Source organism: Phyllostomus hastatus, unplaced genomic scaffold (assembly GCF_019186645.2).
Source record: "Phyllostomus hastatus isolate PE091 unplaced genomic scaffold, TTU_PhHast_1.1 phas_contig_196, whole genome shotgun sequence".
Lineage (NCBI taxonomy): Eukaryota > Metazoa > Chordata > Mammalia > Chiroptera > Phyllostomidae > Phyllostomus > Phyllostomus hastatus.
Genome location: NW_025333709.1, coordinates 36,118,749 through 36,131,615, shown reverse-complemented (window position 1 = coordinate 36,131,615; position 12,867 = coordinate 36,118,749).

The following is a 12,867-nucleotide window of genomic DNA, read 5'->3' as shown; positions in this document are numbered from 1 at the left end:
ACTCCTAGACACACTGAAATAAAATTATCAAAAGAAAAGGAGAAAAAAATTTTGACATGAGTATCCGTGATTCACCACATACAAGTAAACCACAATAAAATCAATGACTGACTTCTATCTGAAACGACATATGCCAGAAAGCAGATATTAAAGTCACAAGGGAAGGTTATGGACAAACTTCAAGTAATGCACCTGAATTCAGAAATGAATACTTATTTCCTAGTTGTTTCAGTGCAAATTTCCAGTTAGTAGGTTGAATTATTTGATATTATTTTTCTCATTTCAGTATGAAAATTTCCTCCACAACTACTTTGCTTTTTATAAGAATGATTTATGTTTGACACCTGAAATTAGTTTTTTTAATAAAATATGCCTTAAAAAGAATTAGTGCAGATTTAGGCTAAAATATCTATATCTATAAATAATGCTGTCTATTATTTTATTGTGGTTTTACCAGATTGTCATGTCACCTAAATTCACAGTTCATGCTGGGGATGTTAGATTTATAATAACTTTCTGCCTGTCAACCTACCTACTTTTCAAACCTTTGCTCTGACTGATATGTCTTCTTTAACAATGATTAAATCTGGGCTGATCATATCACACTGCAAAAGACTAAAACATAAGGGAGCTAACTAAGAACATGAATATTGGACTTGAATGTGTGTAAAAAATATATACAGTGTATTATTTATGAAAATAGGTATAGAATAACATTTTCTTTTTATTTTTTACAATGATAAGAAAATGGAGTAGTAATCTATATTATACCAGGGAACAAACTGGGGTGGGAGGAAATGCCTTACAGAACATATACAGAACACATTTACTTTAACTTTCCAATCATATTCATTTGTTTTATACCGGGTTCCCGTTGTTTTTGCCTGTTCTCCTGCTTTAAAATGCTGATGTAACCTTAGTTTAGTTAGATATATTTCTCACCCTTGAAACTCTCCAAATAAAATAATAAAACAATTTTATATTAAATCAGGCATAACTGATAAATGAGTTTCACTAACAAGTGAAGTATTTATTTTTTCTACTCTGGAGAGATTATGATGGGATTTACTTGTAAGGCCCTACACAAATTAAATTTGCTATTTTTAAAAACTTTAGGGTATGATTAAATTGAAAATATATCAAATGCCATATAACAATATACGTATGAAATGAGTAGGAAACATTTTTGTTACTTTTAAATAAAAGTTTAACAATTTAACTGTATGATAGTACAGTTTCTTATCGAGCCTGTGCCTATGTTAAAATAACATCATAACAAAAATGGTAAAAATAGCATTTAAAGGGAAAGGAACACACACACAAATTTATTTTAAGTTTACTATATAAAATATGGTGTTAGGGTCTGGAATATTTAATATATTCTGTATTCCTTCCCAATATCAGATTTAACTTTTTAAACCACTAGCTATAAATTTAGTATGTCAAATATTAAAATTAAATAACTAATCAACTTTTCAATTATTTTCCAAACATATTCTCTTCCGATGAGCATAGAAATGTGGTCAGCCTAGAATTTTTACCTTTTTTAAAAAAATTCTTGCATAAGAGAAAAATTGTATTCAATTTAAATGAACAGAACATTTTCTTCAGCAGAGAATCCAAAAGCATTGTCAGGGTAACGTCATTGCAGAAATGCCTCACAGAGATAAAGTGAATTCCACAAAATCCCTTCACCTACAGAGCTATTCTGGGAATTTGCTTGCAGATTCTGCAGAATGCAGAATGATCACAAAACAGCACATATCTCAAGTCTGGATGAAGTGAGGGCAAGTGTAGAAATTGTCTTTCCTTATTCAGGCACAGATATGCCCAATATATCCAAGAACCACTTTGCAGATATTTCTCTCTCAAACTTGGAAACAGATTTTTGGGCTTTACATGATTGGATTAGAAGTTTCCCAAGCACTAGCTAGAGCAGCTTGATAATTGGTGACTGAATTTTTATGGTTTCAGATCACTGGGTCTTACTCATCCCCACACACTTTTAAATATTTTTGTGCTTTGTGAAAGTTTCACTGCCCTGCAACAACTTTGATGTGAAAGGTGTTATAAGTGTATGTGGATTTTAGCTCTTTTTATATGTACACATGCATATACACACATATGATTCCACTTATGTTGAAATTTGAGAGGCATTTGAAGGTACTAGAAATGGAAAAATGAATGTTTGAATTAACATGGAATAAAATAATGTAGAAATATTGTTGCTAACATCTTAACTGTCTTATTGCTCAGGTGTCTGCACCTATCTGGTGAGTTGGTAGGGGAGTTTAAGCAGAAGTCCACTTGCGTGCAGGTGTGAGGCTCTGCTGAGATAAAGCAAAAAAGAAAGTTGTCTGAATAATAAAGACATGATTGCCAGGGAGAAAGGATTACATGAACCTGAGGAGACCAGCCATCTGGACATTTCCCTTCTAAATCTAAACAAATGAAGGACTGTCAGCAAACGGAAAAAAGTGTTTCAACAAAAATGCTGTATTTCAGGACATGGGTACAAGGATTTGGTAACTTTTAAACAGAATCCAACACTGAGGAAATAGTAAGACACCCACCCGTTTGCTCTACCAAATCTGTGCATTTCTGGTTCATCTGTGGTGGTGTCTGGGAGGCAGCAAATGGAGTGGGATCCAGGGAAAGAAGGAGCATGTGCAGCAGACAGAAGTGCCTGCCTGAACCTCTGTGAGTGATGGGAGTGACGGTGCTCAACAGAAGTGGCAGTGGTCAGGAAAGAATGCCACCATCTGGACTTTTTCCACATGTGAGACGACCCTGGGAAATCCAGGATATTTAGGTGGCAAGAGCAGGCACCAGAGGGAGGTTGATGTTCTACATTAACCAGTGGGGAAAAGGGCCAGAGAAATATCAGTTCTCCCTCTTAATGGTGCCCATAGGCTGGTGAGGTCTGTGTTAACTCTACTCACAGCAGAGCTGCTATTTTTAATCTGTTTTGACAGAAATGTGAATTACACATATATACTTCTACCTCCTTTAAGAATTACACATTGTTTATGGATACTTTGTATCCAAATCTAATTTGATTTTGGGGGGTCATACATCTGCATTTTATCCATTTACACATACTAAGCAGGGTTTATTCCATGTCCCTGTTTAATCTCTGCCTTCACATTCCCATGTTATGTTTTGGTCAACAGTAAAGTTTTTTTGTTTTTTGTTTTTTACCCCCGAAATGATAGCCTCTAAATTGCATGTCGTAACTGGTATATGTTCTTCAAAACTGAAATCATGTTAGGTTAGTCTTATCTAATCAGTATCTTCAAATAGATGCAATAATATTGACATAAATAATAGACACATTTCTAAATATTTTATAACACTGACATTCCATCTTATAGGTGGTAAGTAAATAAATCCAAGAGTTAGAGCTAATCTATAGATGAAAGTTTTAAAAAGCGTTAAGTGTTGAGAAATATCCTGTAACACTTTTCTTAATACATGAACAAGCTTATCTTAATACAATTAATTAAAAATATTATATTTCACATGCAGCTATTACCATGAAGTAAACTCCTTTTGTCAGTATTTCATCTAGATTAATCTAAACTGCATATATTTGATGAAAAACAACCAAATAGGATGTGAACTTTCAGATATTTCTGACAGCTATATTAAAACCTGCTCTTTTTTTCAAATATGTAATAACATATATGATAGCAAGTTTTCAAGCTAAGAGCTTTTCTTGGTATAAGAAATTTAAACCACTGTTATTCTTATTCTTAGCAGATGTGGCAGACAATAATGAGCACTCCAAAATGTTAATCTCCTACTTTCCAGTGATTCTGGAAACAGAATCACTTTCCAGTGATTATGTTTCTTTGCATGGCAAAAGGAATTTTGCAGATGTGATCATGCATACAGACCTTATGATGGGGACATCATCCTGGATTATCCAGATAATTCCAGTATTATCTCAAGTGTCTTTAAAAGTAGAAGTGGGAGGCAGAATAGACAGAAAGATGTGACTACCAAAAAATGGCACAGAAATGCAAAACTGTTGGTTTTGGAGATAGAGAAAGAGGACCAAAGAATTCTGGAATTCTCTAGAAGCTAGAAACCACAAGAAAACAAACTTTCCCCTAGAGCCTCCAGAAAGGAAGACAGCCCTGCCTTCACATTCATCTGAACCAGTGAGACAGTGTCAACATTCTACAAAACTTTAAAATAACAGATTTGGTTGTATTAAGCCACTAAATCTGTGATAGATTGTTATAACAGCAAAATAATATATAGCAAATAAAATAACTTTCATGGAAACATTTTTGAGTAAGGATTAGTATATGTTACTATTATATAGTAAATAGTTAAAATATGCTCCCCATATATCCATGAAGGTCACTGCCTTCTAAGGTTAAGGAGGTGAACATTTTGGAAGTGACCTTTATTTATGAGTGTTCCCTGAAAGTCTTTTAACTTTCACATGAACACCAGTTGCTGCCCATCTGAAATGCACTCAATTTGTCTCTACCAAACTCTTAACAGTCTTTTAGGATGTTCCTGCATTGTTGCCTACTTTTACTTCTCTTTGTCAAATTTATTCATTTTTTTGTTTTAATAATGTTTTCTCCACCAGAATAATTGTTCTCCCTGTCAGAACAAAACTATTCTATGAGATTAGAGATATATATGTTTTCATAGAATAAATATGGGTGGGTTGTTACATTATATTTAAAAGATATTTTATTTATTTGTATCATAGGTAACTCACATTAGGCATGCAATACGTTATTTTATTAAACTTTCATTTACCTCAAGGATGAAATCTCAAGGCAGCATTTCCCAGATTCCCATTCAGGTAGGGTCCTAAATGCAAATTTATTTCTACCATTTGTAAGCCATGTAGTTATAGAGAGATTTGAAAGGCCACAGTTAAGTAAAAACCACTTTCTTGTTTGGCTGTTACTACTGGCAAATAACTGTAACTCTCACGAGATGTGTGTCCCCAACATCAGTGTTTTGAGTTCCAAAGTCCAAGTTTCCTAGGTGTTGACAAATAGAAGGGTGCAGCACCTTGCTGTGGAATCTCATCTCCGGACTGCAGCAACTGGGGGAACACATTTTCCAGCCCCCTCAGTGTTGGGCTGTGTTTCCACAGGCAGAGAGACTCATGTTGCTGGCACATTTCCAGTGATGACCTCAGAGCTAGTGCTCCTGGAGTCAGTCAGTTCCGTCCAGGTGCGGGAGCTACACCAGGAGACCCACCTGAAAGACTGTTCCTTTAGCCCTGGCAGTGCTTTGGTAAGCACATAATTTCCTGTCTGAGTTTCTTCATGTTTAAAAATGCCTACAGTGGTTTCTGTTTCCTACAGTGAACTCTGGTAGGAAAATTCATTCGGGAAATCTAAAGACACATTATCCACAAAAAATTGCAGTGCTGTTTGTGACTAAAATTTATATCTTCTCTATTATTAAATGGAATGTTAATTATAAGGCAATTACAGCACCTTAATTACCAGGCATCTGAACCTATAAATTCATGAACATAATTTTCCTAGGATTTGAATGCTTATATTCATTTCAGGGGCAAGGATTATACATATGCCTGTCATTATTCTAAAGAATATATTTAAGGAAAAATGGCAATTATACCACAACACATCATGTCATTAAATTATTGTTCTACTTATTTGAAGATAAAAAAATCACAAAATTAATACATATACATGTATATTGGGATATATACATAATATACATTATATAATAATATAAATGTTTATATATAGATTTCTCTCTATTCAGATTCCTATTTATATAGATACAGTATATATTAATTGAGAAATGACAATTAGATCTGCATTTTACCTAATTTTTCTGAGCTATGTGTCAAATAATATAATAGGTATCTCTCTAAATCCGAGAGAAAAAGTACTAAAAGGGAATATGTATGAATATTCTGATTCAATCCAAAATAATCAGTTCTGCCAGCACTTCCCAACTTTAATGCCACTTTCTTCCAGAAGTTCACCTTTTATTTTAGTGGAGATTTATGAAACCTTTGCATGCAGTCATTAAAACTGTGACCACCTCTCACTGCAGCCCTGTCATTTAGTTTTCTTGCATTATTAACTGGGCAAGGCACTGTATATGGTAATTATGTTCTCAATAATGGAGCCTACTCAGCACACATTAAGCTTTCACTCAGTGACTCTTTTTGAATTTTAACATCGAGTTTGCAAATAGGTGTGCACAGCAATTTGAATCTGCAAAATGAAACTTTTATTACATCGCTATTTTTAAATCTGAAAAATACTGTGCATTTAAGTAATATAACTTGATATATCCTATTTAGTAATATTTTATTGTTGTGCGTGGGTCACCGGCCAGCAGTGACCATGGAACGCAGTGGATGGCTCGACGATAAACACGCGAGAAAAAACATGCACAGAGACAAACTAGTTTCTGTGGGGAAGGAGGGACGGAATGGCCACCCCCCCTAGTGGGGAGCACCCTGATTTACCCTCCATACCTGCTTTTATTGGGCTCATTTTGCATAATAATTCAGGTAAAGTACAGTACTCATTAGGGGGAAGTAAGGAATATAGAAAACAAAGAACTCTGCCGGTCTATTGAGTCGGGGTCGAAGAGCTGTAAGACTGAGGAACAAAATAACTTCCTCCTAAGACCCTTCTCATTCAACTGACAGCATTCTAAACAAAGGAGGTTTCACAGTAATTTACATGTTCTTTCTTAGGCCTGATCACCCCAGGAAATCCGCACTTCTCAGTATCGAGCTGCACCACCCTGTCATTGTTTCAGGCTTAGGTGGAGCAAGGGAACTAAGGCAACCAAGAGATAAGGAGATTTTCTCCCAGACGCTGAGAACTCAGGCTATGTCAAAGCCAAGGAGCGAGGGTCCATCACCCCCTTTTGGGGCAGCCCCCCAAGTCCTTCTTTTGGGGGGCCTCCCAAAGTGATCGTGCCTGTCTTAGGTCGTTCCCCCCGTGGGGAATCTTACCCGTCTTTGGCTAACCGACCAAGCTTTTTGGGGTTCAGTTATGAATAAAGCAGCAGAAGCAGCATTCCTGCCAGGGAGATAAGCTTTTGTCTCCTTGCTGGCTTACAGTTCCAAGGGCGTTCCCTTAGCCTTAGCTAGGCGGGGGTTTCAGCCTCTGATACCAGTCAGGGCGGTTCCCAACATTTTATACTGTAACTTTCAAATCAAGGGTGGAGCTTATTAATTTCTGATGAGGGATGGCTTTATTCTCTGAATCCATTCCCTACCATGAAGGTATTTAAATACATCTCTCTGTACTGAATTTGAATACTTTATTTTTCTACTAAATACTGGAGAAGTTTCAATAACAACAAAAAATGTATCCTTGCAATAGTGAGAGATTCTAGTAAGTAGGTAAAATTCCTATTTGATATGAATGGTTAGCTCCAGGAAAAGTGATTTTCATTTTGTATATTATGTCTTATGATTTAAAAAACGTTGGATTAGTAAATATTTAAAGCACAATGCATTGATTGAGTTATTTCTTTGAACATAAGTTCTAAAATATAATAACCCCCAAATGATTAGGTTAGCCTACCGTGTTGAGGTACTATTACATTCTTTTCCAATTATGCATTGGGATCAATTTTGCTGCTGTTTTTCTTTTGAGCAACCTAAAGTAGAAATTATTCAGTCATACCAATAACACGTTGTTGAATGAAGCCCTGTTGCTATGACTTAGTTGTTTAATAACCCCTACATTGTAGTATTAATTCAACAAAAACACTCTTGTTTGGTGATATTTGAATTTTGGCAGGGACTTTACAAGAATATAAAATTTATTATTATGGTTGCTATTAGTTATATTAATAGATTACATTGCTTTTCCTGAATACTGTCAGGTCTGTTTAGGATATATGACATCCATTTTAGCATATTCAAATAACCAGCCTTTAGAAGTTCCCAGCCATCACGTGCATTAGTGGCCAAAGTAAAGTAACAATCTGTGCAAGTAGGGTTGGCAACCAGAGAAAAGCAGATCAGATTGGGGAATCAGAATACAAACCCAGGAAAATAAAGTCCTGGATGAGATAAGCGAGCCATTCAATAATAGTAAATACTATATACACAATAATGAAGCCATCATGTATAAAAAGATCCAAATGAAGGAAAGTAAAGAAAGAGAAAAAAACTTTTGAGCATTAAAATTTAAAATAAGTGGATGCATTAGAGAGCACGGGCCAAAGTTAGTAAGGTATTGACATCCAAGATGTTTAAGTACAGGAAATATTTAAAAGAACTAAACATAAATAGAAGTATGCTACAATCATAAGTGAAACAGAAAGGGAAATGGAAAATATATTTGGAAGATTTAAGCTGGGAAAAGAATGTATTCTCCAACAACAATAAAGTACAGATGATAGAGAAACCAAAATTAAACCATAGTAAAAAAATGTTGTTGATACTGATTTGCAAGCTGGATTATTGGGAACTTCCTAAACTGTAAAGATACAGAAGAAGGGGAAAAAAAACCTTCCTAGTTTCTATGCAAGAGTAACAAATAAACAATTTGCATTATTGGATTTCCTATTAACAGCTTTGGAAGCTGGAAGACATTGAAGTGACATTTATAGACCATGAATTATAAATAACTCAATGTCCAATAAGATAAAATTTCAGGGCAACATGAAGATATTGAAGCATTGCTAGGATCCAAAGATGGTAAAATCTGTGTAGTCTCTCTAATGAAACTATTTGGGAAATGACTAACTGAGATGACTGGCTGAAAAGCAAATGCATGAACACAGAAACATCAACATGGAACGATAGTTTAATGAAAAGTGACAGTGGTGAACACCAATCTGGCTACAGATACAAAATATCACAGGCTTCATGGTACTTCTACCCTAAACAACAGATAGTCCTCAAAGTTGCACTGGCTTAGTAGAATAAAACATTATTACTCTTTCTTGTTATTGACCATCTTGAGTGTTAGACAGATGGCTTTCCTCATAGTGACTTAGATTCTTTATGGTGCATGCCACTGCCACTCCCTGGAACCTGGGTGTGTTCATTCTAGCTAGTGGCTGGTTAAAAATTATTCAGAGAAGACATGTGTACTTCTTAAATTTTTTGTATTGGAATGACGCATCACATGTTCATATTTATTTGCAAATAATTAGTCACATGGACTCATCCAGATGTAGCAGTTTCTGAAAATACAGTCCTTAGTTTAGCACATGTATCCAAACAATGCCATTACACTTTCCCTGTCACTGTTGCAATTGGGTGTGTACCCAGGTGACTGAGTCCATCCGATGGCACATGGCTGGAAGGAAATTGCACTATCTCCATGCATGGTCCATAAAATTATCTCATATTTGATTCTTGATGCTCTCTTTCTTCTATACCTTGATGCATATGAGCTTAGAGAACTTGGAAGTCATAATTTGAATAAACTCTAACCACAAGATTGAAAGGATCCTGGTTTCCTTGTAATCATTTATATCAGTGTTTCTCTACTGGGGCTGATTTTCCCCCTAGGCAACATATGACAAGGTCTGGATAATATTTTTAGTTCTCATAACTTGGAAGGTGCTATTGGCATTTAGGTGGTAGAAGCCATAGGTGTTATTACATATCTCACAAGGATAGCCTACCACAACAAAGAATGATCTAGGCCAAAAATGTTAATATTGTCAGGATTGAGAAGGTCTAAGTTCAATGAATCTGCAACAGTTATTACAAATTTACTCTCAGCTGTACCCTACATCAGAACAGACCTCATAGAGTGAATCTGACATGATTTTTCAGTAGATAAAGCCACCCTTACCCATTCCTTTGCTTTTCACTTTCTTCCATTGATCATTTCAACTATAGTAATAGTCCATCTTTTATTCCTCCATGAAATCAGGCATACACATTGTAATTATTTATGAATGAGAAATAAACTTCTAATGTAATAAACCACTGAGATTTTAGAATGTCTATGTTACTGTAGCTGGTATTAAAAATAGTTGATTTATACATATTCTTAGAATTATCTGGAGCAAAGAGTATGAGTGTCACTAAGGCCAATATAATTAAAATTTAAATTTAATCAATATTTAATTTATATGTTTAACAAATATTTATTGAGAACTCATTGTAAAATTGATATTATTCTATGTATTGGTAAAATATATATTATTTAAACATGTTCCCAACTCTGAAAGAGCAATAGTCTTATAGAAAACAGCCAACTCAAAAAAAACACACAACATACTGAGCATTGGCATATATGAAAAGCTAAATTTTTAGCTGAATTCTAAACATTAGGTAAAAGGTAGACAAATTAGTGTTAAGATTATTTGAAAGTGAGAGAAAATACACTCAAAGGTCTGAGATTAAAGGAAATAAAAGTTACTGTATGTTTCAGAGAGGGTTGTGGCAGTTCAATGTGTATCTAGAGGAAATGAGTATGTAGAGATGAGGGTAAGGGTGGAAAGAAATAGGGAAAATGGCTTTTACAAATTTTTTTCCATATCCAAGCCTGTTAACAAGAAAGTGTTCTAGCATTCCTTATTTTATGTTTTTATAAACAATTATGTCATTTGTAATCCATACCCTCTTGAGGGAGAGAGAGAGAGAGAGAGAGAGAGAGAGAGAATATCTTCTAAATGATAGTAACATGGCTTTGTATTTAGATTACTCAAAATTTTAAAACTCAAAAATTTAATGGAAAACATGATCGCCTTTTCTTCAACTGTTGGAAAAGTCAATATATCAGTTAGTCATTGCTGCATAACAAATTAACCCAAACATTGAGCAGATTAAAATAATGAATATATATTGTTGCTCATAAGAGTACAGGCCAGTTATATGGTTTTGCTCCTGGTCTGGCTAGATTGAGCTTTCTCATGAATCTGTGATTGTCCCTAAAATTATGTAATATATTTTTCTTATTGGTTGAGATTTATATTCATTCATTCCCTCATTTAACAAGTATTTATTGATCTCTCATTTTGTGCTAAATATTGGGATATAACTAAGTCATTCCTAGTCCTACCCACAAAGAACTATAGATTAAAGAAGCATGTATACACACTTAAAAAAAGTTAATGAATATCAATTGTTGGTAAATTCCATAAAGACATGCAAAATTTCATGAGACTAAATAACAGAGGCCTTATTTGGTTTAGGAATCACTGAGAGTTAATAATTATCTGAAATACTAGGCTTTCATTTCATATAAAGTATATTTGAATTTATTATTAAAACATATAGACTCTTCCATGGTATAACATGGTATGCACTAGGAAATAGTAATAATATAACATATCTATTATTTTATTTTAGTTATGTATATATTAATTAATTTAAATGATATTCTTTACTAATCATCTAATTCAGTACAGCTTATTACAACACACATTTTGGAAAATTGTGAAACACAGGAGAATGATATACCCATATTTAAATCTATAGTTAGCTTCCAATCTCCTTGATATTTGAATTTTCTAGAGCTCCCTTAGGTGTTCTTTGACTAGTGGGATTAATGTACCTAAGCTCCCTTTATTTTTGTGACTGAGTCTGACTCCTTGAATTTCGCATAGACACTATTTAGATGTTACCTGTTTTAGTGTAATCAAGATCAAAAGCCGATGACAAATAGTAACTCATGAAAAATGTTCTATTTGCAGTTGTCATCTAATTATGAATGTGCCAGTGGACAATCAATTAATTTATTCTTCTATAAAATGCAGTCATCTAAATTTCTACAGAAAAAAATAAAATCTACACTATAATACATTTATATTCTTATGGCTATATATTCTTATGGCTATAATTCAACAAATCATGCTCACTCAGTGGGAGGAGACCCTTTCATTTCTTAAGATGCTCTGTATTGTGTTTCCTTGTAGTTATAGTTCTCTAGTCCATATGATGTGATAGAATATGTGTATAAGATTTTTAGGAGAATTAGAGTATTTTTTAGTCCTGCTTTAGAATGAAACATTATATTGCTGATTGTCCATTTATAATAGCCCAAGTAATGGCTATTAATTTTCATAAATTAAACCTCAAATGATTGAAAGTAAAAATTCCATGTGAAAGGACAACAACAAAAAATCCCTTTATCTTCCATCATCTAGAACAGCAGGAGGAAACTACAAGAGTGTGGAATGAGAGAGCCCTCTTACAGTGATACATTTCTAAGCTTTAGCAAGCTCAATTACTGTCAGTCAAATGAGGCAAATGGGTAAAGTAATTGTAGACTCTGTTGACACTGACTACCATAGCATAGGAGCAGCAAGGAAATGATAGTTTGCATCTTAAGTGCTCACATTTACCCTGTCAAAAGTAAATAAGAATTTACTTTTGTAAGTTTCAAGCATTGTTTGACGGCTGCATTTGCCTAACTTCCTAAAAGAACACTGACATGGGAAAGAAGCAGCATGGTATGATAAAAAGAAGAGTAACAGTAAAACTGTTTGGGTCAACTCTTAGATTTGCCATTTACTAGTTATGTAGCACTAAGAAAAGTTACTTAATCTCTTTTGTACTTGGTTTCTTCAGATGTAAGAAGCAAATTTAAATATTTTAAAGGCTTTTTATAGAGATAAAAAATGTGAAAATAAAATAACATTGCAATTGTATTTATAATAAATAAAATACTCATACATATATGTGCATTAAAATATACATATATTTTAAACTTGGCTTTATTATTATATAATTTTTAGATGGTGAAACACATTTTTAATTGATTTTCATCATTAAATACCTACTCTCTCTGCCACATGAAAGGATTTTAAGTATTTAATCAATTCAGCAACTATATTTTTTATTTACTCATCACCTACTGTGTTTCAGGTGCTGTTTCAGACAGTGTGATATATTAGTAATTATTAGAA